This window comes from Lissotriton vulgaris, chromosome 7 (genome assembly GCF_964263255.1).
Source record: "Lissotriton vulgaris chromosome 7, aLisVul1.2, whole genome shotgun sequence".
NCBI classification, from domain to species: Eukaryota; Metazoa; Chordata; class Amphibia; order Caudata; family Salamandridae; genus Lissotriton; species Lissotriton vulgaris.
The window spans coordinates 937,410,916-937,420,475 of record NC_141695.1 but is presented as its reverse complement, the minus strand read 5'-3'; the positions used below and the strand labels follow the sequence as shown (position 1 = coordinate 937,420,475).

General features: G+C 49.9%; 1 pseudogene across 1 annotated transcript in view; it reads left to right on the top strand.

Moving 5' to 3' along the window:
- Positions 1–2,217: 2,217 nt before the first annotated feature.
- LOC147702740 (protocadherin gamma-A6 pseudogene) overlaps positions 2,218–9,560 on the top strand; it is a 31,754-nt pseudogene continuing 24,411 nt past the window's right edge. Inside the window, exon 1 of the transcript XR_015297370.1 lies at positions 2,218–2,416. The product of XR_015297370.1 is annotated as a protocadherin gamma-A6 pseudogene (transcript). The remainder of the gene's footprint in view (positions 2,417–9,560) is intronic.

Here is a 9,560-nt window from a genome sequence, read left to right as displayed (position 1 = left end):
CTTGAGCCTCACGGGCTCACCACCAATTCCCCTCACTCGGGGAGAGAGCACGAGGGGGGGGGCGGGCACCGGCAATGTGCCCCAACGCCTCCCCCTTCCCAGGACAACACTGCTTCACTCACCGGTTCTCCTGCGGCGGGCAGCGGCGGCTTCACGAGAGCTCCCGCTCCTCGGGGCTCTCTGCAGACTTCTCCCCTCTCTCTCCGGCTTCTCCCTCGCTTTGGGAGCCGGGGGCGGGGGGGACAAGGAAAGTCGCCGGCTTCTGCCCTCACCGGAGCGCGGGGTGGCCTCCCGTCCGCTTCCGGTTGCTTGTCTGTCCTGCCCCCGGCCTGCCTGACTTCCGGGTCGCGGCTGCGGGGGCAGGACTTCCGTCGGCCCGCTCACGGATTGGCCGGCCGAACAACCACTTCCGGGTCGTCGCGGGCAGCGCGGCGGCCCGGTCCAGGCACTCGTAGGCGGGGGATGAAGTTACCGAGGGGTGGGATCCCTCGCGTAAAAGCACAGAATTTGCGGCAAGGTCCCTGGCAGGGTGGGCACCTGCCAGGGGGCAAATTAATCAAAAATAAGCGAGGTGGGCACTCGCTAGGCAGGCAAAGCGCTCCTCAGCGCTAAAAGGCAATTTACAGCGCTCCCTAGCTAAATGCTAAAAGCGCTAGAAGGGGAAAGAAAAGCGCTCCCAGGCACTAGGAACATCAGAAAGCGCTCCCCAGCGCTAGCAGTAGATAAAGGTCCAGAAAAAGTCCTTTCAAGGGGCAGGGGGCAAGGCTGGGCCCATAGTCAGCACACTGGGTCTCCAGGCAGGGAGACACCCCAAGTGGCCGTCCTCTGGCCCAGCAGCAGCAACAGCAGCCCCCTCAGGATCCTGGAACAAGAACAGTTTCAGTGGGGACACAGCCCCATTTTTATACACCTAAATCCTTTGTCTGTAGGTGCAGGGTGGGGGGGAAACCAGTCGCAGCTGGTTTTGAAGTACTCTGTTTACCTCAACCGCCCTCTCTATTCACTGGCAGGGCTTGGGTCATCAGTCGCACCACAGGGGGCGGAGCCAGCATTGTGTGGGGAAAAGCCCAGCCCATTCAGGACACAGGTACACTCCTCCCCAGCCATCAGCATGCTAATCTCCCACTCACCACCAGGGCAGACCCATCCAGACTCCTGGAGCCAGGCTCACCAGCCTGCTCCAGCCAATCACACGCCAGGCATATTTTACACTAATATACCAACTCCTGGAAGTGGCATTTCTACATATGACACACTCATGCAACACACACCATTGCGAAGCATTCACTCTCACGAGTTCGCACATATCAAATTCGAACCTGTACACCCCACGCATCAGGAACTACTAGGGACACATACATTCCCCATGCATTCCTATGGGAGGGCAGGCCTATCTCATCACATGCACTCAGAGTGCGCACGCACTTTCCACTGGGACACAGTGAAAGTGCGCAGAACCCAAAAATCACCATCACCAGGTCACCATTACAAGTAAAAAGTGTAGGGGTGAACCTGCCATAAGGGCCAAGTCCAACAAGCATCAGCTCTGTTTTGTCCCCATTGAGCTTAAGAGATGAGGCGGTCATCCAGCCCTTTACCTCCTCTAAGCACTTTATTAGCCCACCTGACGACGGCAGGTCGGCCTCCTGCGCCAAGGAGACCACCAGCTGGGTGTCGTCCACCTAAGAGATGATCTTAACCCCAAATGGACGAACAACCTCAGCCAGTGGTCTCATATAGATGTTGAAAAGCGCAGGGCTTAAAGAGGAGCCTTATGGGACTCCACACCTCAACGGCCTACTCATGGACACTTTCTCTCCATCAAAGACTTGGAATGATCTGTCAGTCAAGAAGGATTTGAGCCATAGCCAAGCTCTATCCACTATTCCGACACCCGAGAGGCGGCTCAGCAGGGTGTCATGGCTGACCGTATCGAATGCCGCGCTCAGGTCAAGGAGGATCACTGCCACTGACCCCCCCTGATCAAGGTCTTTTCTGGTTTCCTCAGTGACTGTTAGAAGGGCAGTCTCTGTTCCGTGTTTGGGTCTAAAACCCGTCTGGGTGGCATCTAACAGCTGGTTGTTTTCAAGAAAATTCACCAGCTGGAGATTGATGTACCTCTCAAGGATTTTGCTCACCCAGGGGAGCAGAGAAATCGGCCGGTAGTTGCTAAAGTCAGAGGGATCCAGATTGGGTTTTTTCAGCAGAGCTCGGACCATGGCCCGCTTCCAAGCGGGAGGGACAGTACCAGAGGTGATGGAGGCATTCAGGAGGTCCACAATGGTTGGTAAAGTGACCTGGGATGCCAACATCATGACTTCTGGAGGTGCTGGGTCGCATGGAGACCCAGATTTTACCTTGCGGGCAATGGAGTCCAAGGATTCAAGGTCTAGGAGGGGGAAGTGGTCCAGTGTTGGTAGGGGGTCTGATAAAGTGATTCCCAGATTTGTTTGAGCCTGGGCTATGGGGACAGTAGCTGTAGAGGGGAAGGATGAATAGATTTTATTAACTTTTTGGTGGAAAAATTCTGCCAGGTCATTGCAGTGATCTGTTGTTTTTTCCTCGTGCAGGTTAGAAGATGGAGGTTTTGTGAGTTTTTTCAGTATTTGAAAAATGTCCTTAGGTTTGGATTTTGCTAGTATGATTTTGTCAGAGAAATATATAGATTGGGCAGATTTGACCTCTGCTTTGTAGATTTTAATTGCCTCTCGGTAACGGGTTTTTTCCTCCAGAGAATAATCTAGACACCATCGTCTTTCTATTTTCCTGCATTCGCGTTTCTTTTCCCTGAGAGCCTCTGAGTACCAGGGGGCTGTTTTATGGGGACGTTTCATCGTTATTTTACTCAGGGGGAGAGTGGTTTCAAGCGATTTTGTGATCCAGTCTTCGTAATCCTGGTGGGCCAAACAAGGGTCCTCATCGTACGAGGGTTGGTCAATCGCGAGTCTACTAGTCCAGTCATCAACTGGTAGCCGCGCCCAGGATCTGGCATGTCTTACCGTGGGTCTCACGGGGGGTGGCTTAAATGTTGTCTAGTTGAAAGGCACTAGTAGATGATCAGTCCATGGGAGGGAGATTGGTAGCCCAACCACAAGGTCTGCGCAGTTACTGGACACAGGGTCCAGTAAGTGGCCCTTAGCGTGAGTCGGTGCCTTCACTCGTTGGACTAATTGTAGTGCAGCTAGGTCGTCTGCAAGTGTCGTAGCTGTATGGTCCAGGGCATTATCAAAATGAAAATTGAGATCCCCTAGCAGAGTGTAATTAGAGGCAGTACTAACACGTTCAGCCACAATCGAAGGGAGGAGATTGTGAAACTGTTTGGGGGGGCCCGGGGGCGATATATTAACATTCCTGAAAAGCAGTTGTTAGGGGAGAGTTCTAGAATAAATGCTAAGCTCTCACAGTCTGGAATTGCTTCAGAGATTACTCGACAGTGGTATTGTTCTTTATAGATAATGGCTAGGCCTCCTCCTCTCCCATCAGGACGATCCTGCCGGATAATTTGGAAACCTGGGGGGAGGGCAGTCACTAAGGCAGGGTCAGAGTCCGACGTGAGCCATGTTTCAGTGAGAAACACTGCGTCTGGCATGCGTTCCTCTAACAAAAGGGCAATTTCCACCCTATGTTTAGGCAGGGATCTGCAGTTTAACAAGAGCATACAGTAATCCTGTTTCGCATCTAGGACCTGCTTAGGTTTAAGAGATTGTTTACATTTTGGACAGATCTCTGGGAGCTCTGTAGCATGATAAAAGTGCAGGCCACAGTTAGTTCCTAAAGGCCTTATACTGAGGAGAGCTTCTGCGCTATAATGCCTGGTCTTTTGTGGCCGAGATGTAAGGGGCATGGCCCTCGGCCCGGTCCAGGCGAGGACGGGCGCAGACGGGCTTGCCTTAGGCGCTCCCGCTGCTCTCATCCTCTGCGCGTCCGGAAGATGCACATGCTATATAGTAGGCAGCAGGGGGGGGGGTGCGGCCTGAGGGTAGTGGGCGTGGCCTGTATGTGCCGGGGAATGCTGGGGAATGAGTGAGAACACTTTGAGCCAATTCTTTTCTGTCTGCTCTCTTTTCAGCTTCCACATTTTCTTCTTATATGTGGATCGCAGGGCATAGATGGAGGTCATCAGTAATAAACGGTTTCTGTTCTTGTTTGCCTCAATAGCCCTTTTGAGAGTAAGTTTATGTTGTTCAAGGCACTTCGGGGCTCTTTGTTCCGGCAAAGGTTTTTTTAAGTTGGGGCTTCTACTTACTTGGGTGTCATTTCCCCGGGTCTTCTGTAAATCCGCAATTTGCGTTTCTCAAAGACTTATGATGTTCTTTGTGTGCCATGTTTGAAATACTTCCTCCCTTGCAGCCACATACTTCAGCAGGTTATTACTAAGGTTGGCTGTCCATTTTAATCTTTTAATGGCTAAATATCGTTCTTCGCCCAAGGTTGCGCCTATTGTTTCCTGAGCTTTCACAAGTTCCAGTGCCAAACTAAAAGTTGCACAAATTTGCCAGTGGTCTCTTTCATCTCTGTCATCCACACAAAGACATATAGTTTACGCACCAGCCCTTCATTTATTAAAATGTAATCTATAGTGGATATGTTCCTAAAGGTTGACTTAGGGATACAAGAAAGGTGGATGATTTTGTTTATTCCATGGGTGGTTTGTAGCGTAAAGTTTTTAAGTAGGGAGATCAACAGGCCAGACTTCTTCCCTCTGCAGGGCACAGCTGCTACTACTTGATCTAGACCTCTTGTGTTAAAATCTCCCGCAATTATCACATTGCGGTGCTCAAAATTAATGAGTATGTCGGCCAAGATACTAATAAACGAATCCGTAGCCTGTTGTGTTTGGAATTTTGTAGGATTGATGTAGCAATTGATAAGTATCAGGGATTGGTACCGAAGTCCCTTTCTCAGCCCCTCAAGTGTAATAACTTGGAGGTCGGGTGTATCTACTTTTATGGCTGTCGTTTTAAATTTGCATGATGCACTGGGCCAGGGTCAGACTAATTTGCATATAGCCAATTTCTGAGCTGGGATGGTGCAGTGAGCTAAAAAACGGTGATGGATCAAGCCCTGATCTTTGGACTAGGAAAGAGTGGTCTGCTTAATTCAGACACTCTGTTCATCACCACCCCCTTTTCTGAATCGTTTTAAATTTGCAAGCATGACTTGGAAAGAATAGAAACCCCTCCTGACTGGCATCCAAAGATGTTATTTTCACTTGCTGGTATGTGGTGTTCATAGAAGCCTCCAATTGGTTTGGTTGACTGGGCCCAGGTCTCCTGGAAACATAAAATGTCCCCCTTTGCGAGGTAAATTTGTATGGCCTTGTCCCTGAAGATGTTGCTTAACCCTGCGATGTTCCATGAAATGAGGGTTAGTTTATGTTGTTGACCACTGTTTGAAGTTGGGCGTTCTCTTCTGGCTTTGCTTTTTCTTTGATTAGGGACACTGTTGCCATGGCACCTCCGTTTGGACATGCTCTTTCTGGAGCGTCTGCACTCTCCACTGCATGTCTCTGTGCAAGATGTTAATTCTTATCGGGGTTCTTAGTCGCCCGAGTTTCTCTCTCCCTCCTAGGTTTTTCTTCATTGTGCCTTTGAGGATTGAAGTAGGTTCCCACCAATAATAATTGGGTTTGAGAACGTATGGGTATTTCGGTGTGCTGAGGGCGGTGACTTCTACACCCCATTCTGCGAGATGAAGAGCTTCACTGAGGACAGCCTGGTGTACCCTCTGAGTGAAACCGACTAAGGTGAAATCTCCGTGGGTATCTCTATCTAGCCGTCTGAACTTTACCCACTCAGTTGTCTGAGGTGATCTGTACTTGTGATTTGATGTGTCCAAAGAGACTTATTATGTTGGCGCTATTCAGGATGTCGTAGGAACCTTTAGCTGAGTATCTAGGGGTGAGCATCAACTTGCGGATTGCTAGTTGATTATTGTGCTTGGAGATGGACAGTCTCAATCTGTCCTCCCACAGGGAGGGCCTCTGCATATTCTGATTTAGTGAGTTATTCTTGGCATCTCTTTCCTGATGTCTACCTGATGCCCTATTTGGCAAACCCTCCCAAGTTTGTTCTTCAAGCTGTTCAGCCTGGTTACTTTTGATATGCTTTGGCGCGCTGTATAGATGCTCCGGGCCAGAGGAGGAAGAAGAGGCCCTGTCTTGTGAGCTGGCAGCCTCCCATGATATGGGCTGCCAAACTGCCTCCTATGATGAGGGCTGCCAAACTGCTTCTTCTTGAGTCTTCTCTATTGTTTGCCCTGTTTTTTGTGGGCCCTCCCACTGAGTGTTCCGTTGAACTAGGTCTTCGCCTGTCTCGGTGTGTTTTTCCCTTGTGGTCTTGGACTTACTTTGCTTTTTGAAGTTAAAAATGGGGAAAAGTGGTTTTGAGTTGTTTGTATTCTATGTGCAGTTTGTATTCTCTATACTGCCAGAGTTCAGCATTGTTGGTAATGTTGATCTTCTTTTAATTTTGGATTTTTTCAGTTTTTTCTGTTTCTTTTTGGCCCTCCTTGACAGTGGGACTGCTACCTCTGCCACTGTGCCTTCCGCCTTTTCCACTGGGGTTACGTCTTCTTGTGGGACATCAAGTGTCGTATCGATTAATCAATCCTCAGAGTCCCCGTTCCCTTTGGGCTTCTATGTTGTTATTTTTGAATTTATTGCTTAGCCCTGCCTGAGGCTCCTTGAGTACTCTGCTATTTGTCGGGAGGTGGTTTCTATAGTGTTGTCTGGTTTCACAATCTTTTCAATTGATGCTTCGAGAGTTGTTTGTTTTAGTGGAAATATCTCTCTCTTTCCCTTGGCTAGTGCCAGCATGTCCTTTAGTACTTCTGGTAGCCCTGACCATTTTTCTATTATGTAGGCACAAGAGCTAGTGCAAGCTGAATTGACTTTGTTAATTTTGAGGGAAGCCCCTAATTTTGCCAGCTTATCATCTTGGCGCACCAGGTGCTAGGCCATTGACTCAGTAGATCAATTTGTACTTCCATTTTTTTAGACTGTCAAATCAAGGCCCTGGCAATTTTATTCTGTGCTAGCAGATTTAACTCTTTATGACTTAATTCTTCTTCTGCTGCTTTTTGCTTGGCTTCTTGGCCCATCGAGCTCCAACCCTCTATTTGGTGCATTCTCGTATCAGAGTTCCTTCCAAGACTTATTGGCGTAGCGCCCAATGTTCTTTCAATGGTCTGCTCAAGTTTTTGTAGAAAGGAGAAGGATAAATCATCTGTACCTGCAGAATTGGTCTGGCGATATTTCCAGGGTGTCACTGTTGGAGCAGTTCTTAAACAGGTGGACATTGGAGGATTAGCCACGAGCACCTCCTTGTTCTACTCATCCTCCTCACCTATTGGCCACAGGTGGTTTCTGCTGTGATCCGTAAGGGGCCCTTAGCCTTAGCTGCAAGCTTAGGAATGTTCTCAGGGCTCCCTATTTTTTGTGTGGTGGCGGGGTCACTAGAGTGGTGACCACCCTGATCCTTGTTGTCCTTTAAGGTCCTAATGATTTAAAGGTAGTCTCTACCTCGCCTTTCACCCCTTCTGAGGGACTTGTCAGCATGTCTTTTGGACCACCAGAGGCCTGGAAGAAGTGTGTAATGAGCCCTTTGTGAGGAGGGTTACAGTTACTTTGCTCCTGGGTTTGTAAGATGGCTGTGCTTCTGGGTCTGGGTCTTTGTTGCTTAGCTGTTTCTTTTTAAGTGTCATATTCTAAAGGTTCAATTCAGTGCTTATGCTCCTCCTGGTTGGAGCTCACTGTTACCCTTAGTCAGGGTCCGCTTTGAGGCTACCCCCAATGACCACTGCAAACCACACACCGGCTCAAAGAATCGAGCCAGATCAGGCAAGATACATTGTTAGGTGGTTAGGTCGTATTAGGCTATGCTTAAAGCCTAGAGAACTGAGCTAAAACCAGTATCTGAAACTGTGAGAACCAAGCAGAAAGGTGAGGGGCACACTACTTCCCCTGCACAGCCCAGCACTGCACTGCAGTCTCTGTTCTTCATTTTTTTTATATATTACTCCTACAGCCTCGTGGTACAGTGTACACCACTGTAGTAGGCTCAGCTCCCACAAGCTGTTCCCACTAGCTGCTCTCGCTGCTCCACTCATTAAGTAAGACAAGGGCTGGCAATTACCCTGAGGGAAGCCAAGTGAGCGGGCCCACTGGGGCTACCACAAGCCACACCAAACCTATTTGGGCTGCTTCTGTGATGCAACCTAGGCTCGCTCTCAGCAACCGTCAACTAGTGACTGCTGCGCTCGCTGCTCCCTGCGATTTCCCCCCCCCCCCCCCCCCCCAAACCCCCCCCGGCTTGTCTGCTTACCGGCTCTTTTGCACAAGCTTGTTGCCTCAGCCTCCTGGAGCCATAGTCCTCTGCTTCGCTTGTGACCTGGGTGCTGCGCGGGGGTGAGTCCCTGCCTTCTCTCTACCCTTATCGCCTCCTTGCGGGGGTAGGGGCTTCTGTGATGCAAACTGGGCTCGCTCTTAGCAACTGTCAACTAGTGACTGCTGCGCTCGCTGCTCCCTGCGACCACCTGGCTTGTCTGCTTACTGGCTCTTTTGAATACGTTTGTTGCCTCAGCCTCCTGGAGCCATAGTCCTCTGCTCTGCTCATGACCTGGGTGCTACGCGGGGGTGAGTCCCTTCCTTCTCTCCTCCCTTATCGCCTCCTTTTCGGGGTTGGGAGCTTAAAGTCTGGATCAGCAGTATCAGGCGATCTACAGTGAGAGTGGAGCTGGGGCAGGCAGTGCAACCAAACAAACAGCCTCCTTCACTTTTTCCCCCACCAATGGCAGTCGTGCTTGCCTCTATAATCTCAGATGGCACCTGCTCTGGGTGATTCTGTGATGTTCCGGACTGTGCTGGTTTTGTGCTGGATCACCTGTTGGCTGAGGGTACTTGAAGCAGTGGCAAGAGTAACGGCTGCGGCTGCAACCCTGCAGGGCCCCCACAGGCAAACTCGGACTGTGGAGGGAGTCAGTTCTTCCCCCCTCACACCATAACGCTCTGCTCCCCTCTCTGAGAGACCGGCACTGACCGGCACTGGTGCTGTACCGGGCCACGCTCACTATAAAGAGATCTGCAGAGGGAGCCCTGGGTGAGGCGAACGGGGCGAACGTAAAGCAGACCCACTGCAGGCCGCACCAGGTCCTGGTTCAACCAGGCCGTGGGCCGTGGGTGGGTCCTCAAATCCGAATCTCGAATCCTGACTGATCTGACTGACTGCAGCCACACACATAAAACACAGCACTCTTTCATTGGCCAAGCTACCTACACATAAGAGACAGAGTCTAAATAATTGAGTGTGCATACAAGACAAACTTTGAGATTTTGAATTCTCCCTGGCTTGTTTAAAAGAACAGTGAAAGGGCCTACAATTGCAACAATGATGTAGTCGAGACATAAAGAGAAAGAAAGAGATAAAGGCCCACAGTCTGTTGTATTAGTTCTGAGAAGGATACAGCATAATTGACTTGATTGGCCGAGGGAGAAACTTCAAATAGGATGCCAAATTATTTTCTTTACCAAAAGAGGAAGAGTCACAAAGTTCAAATAACTA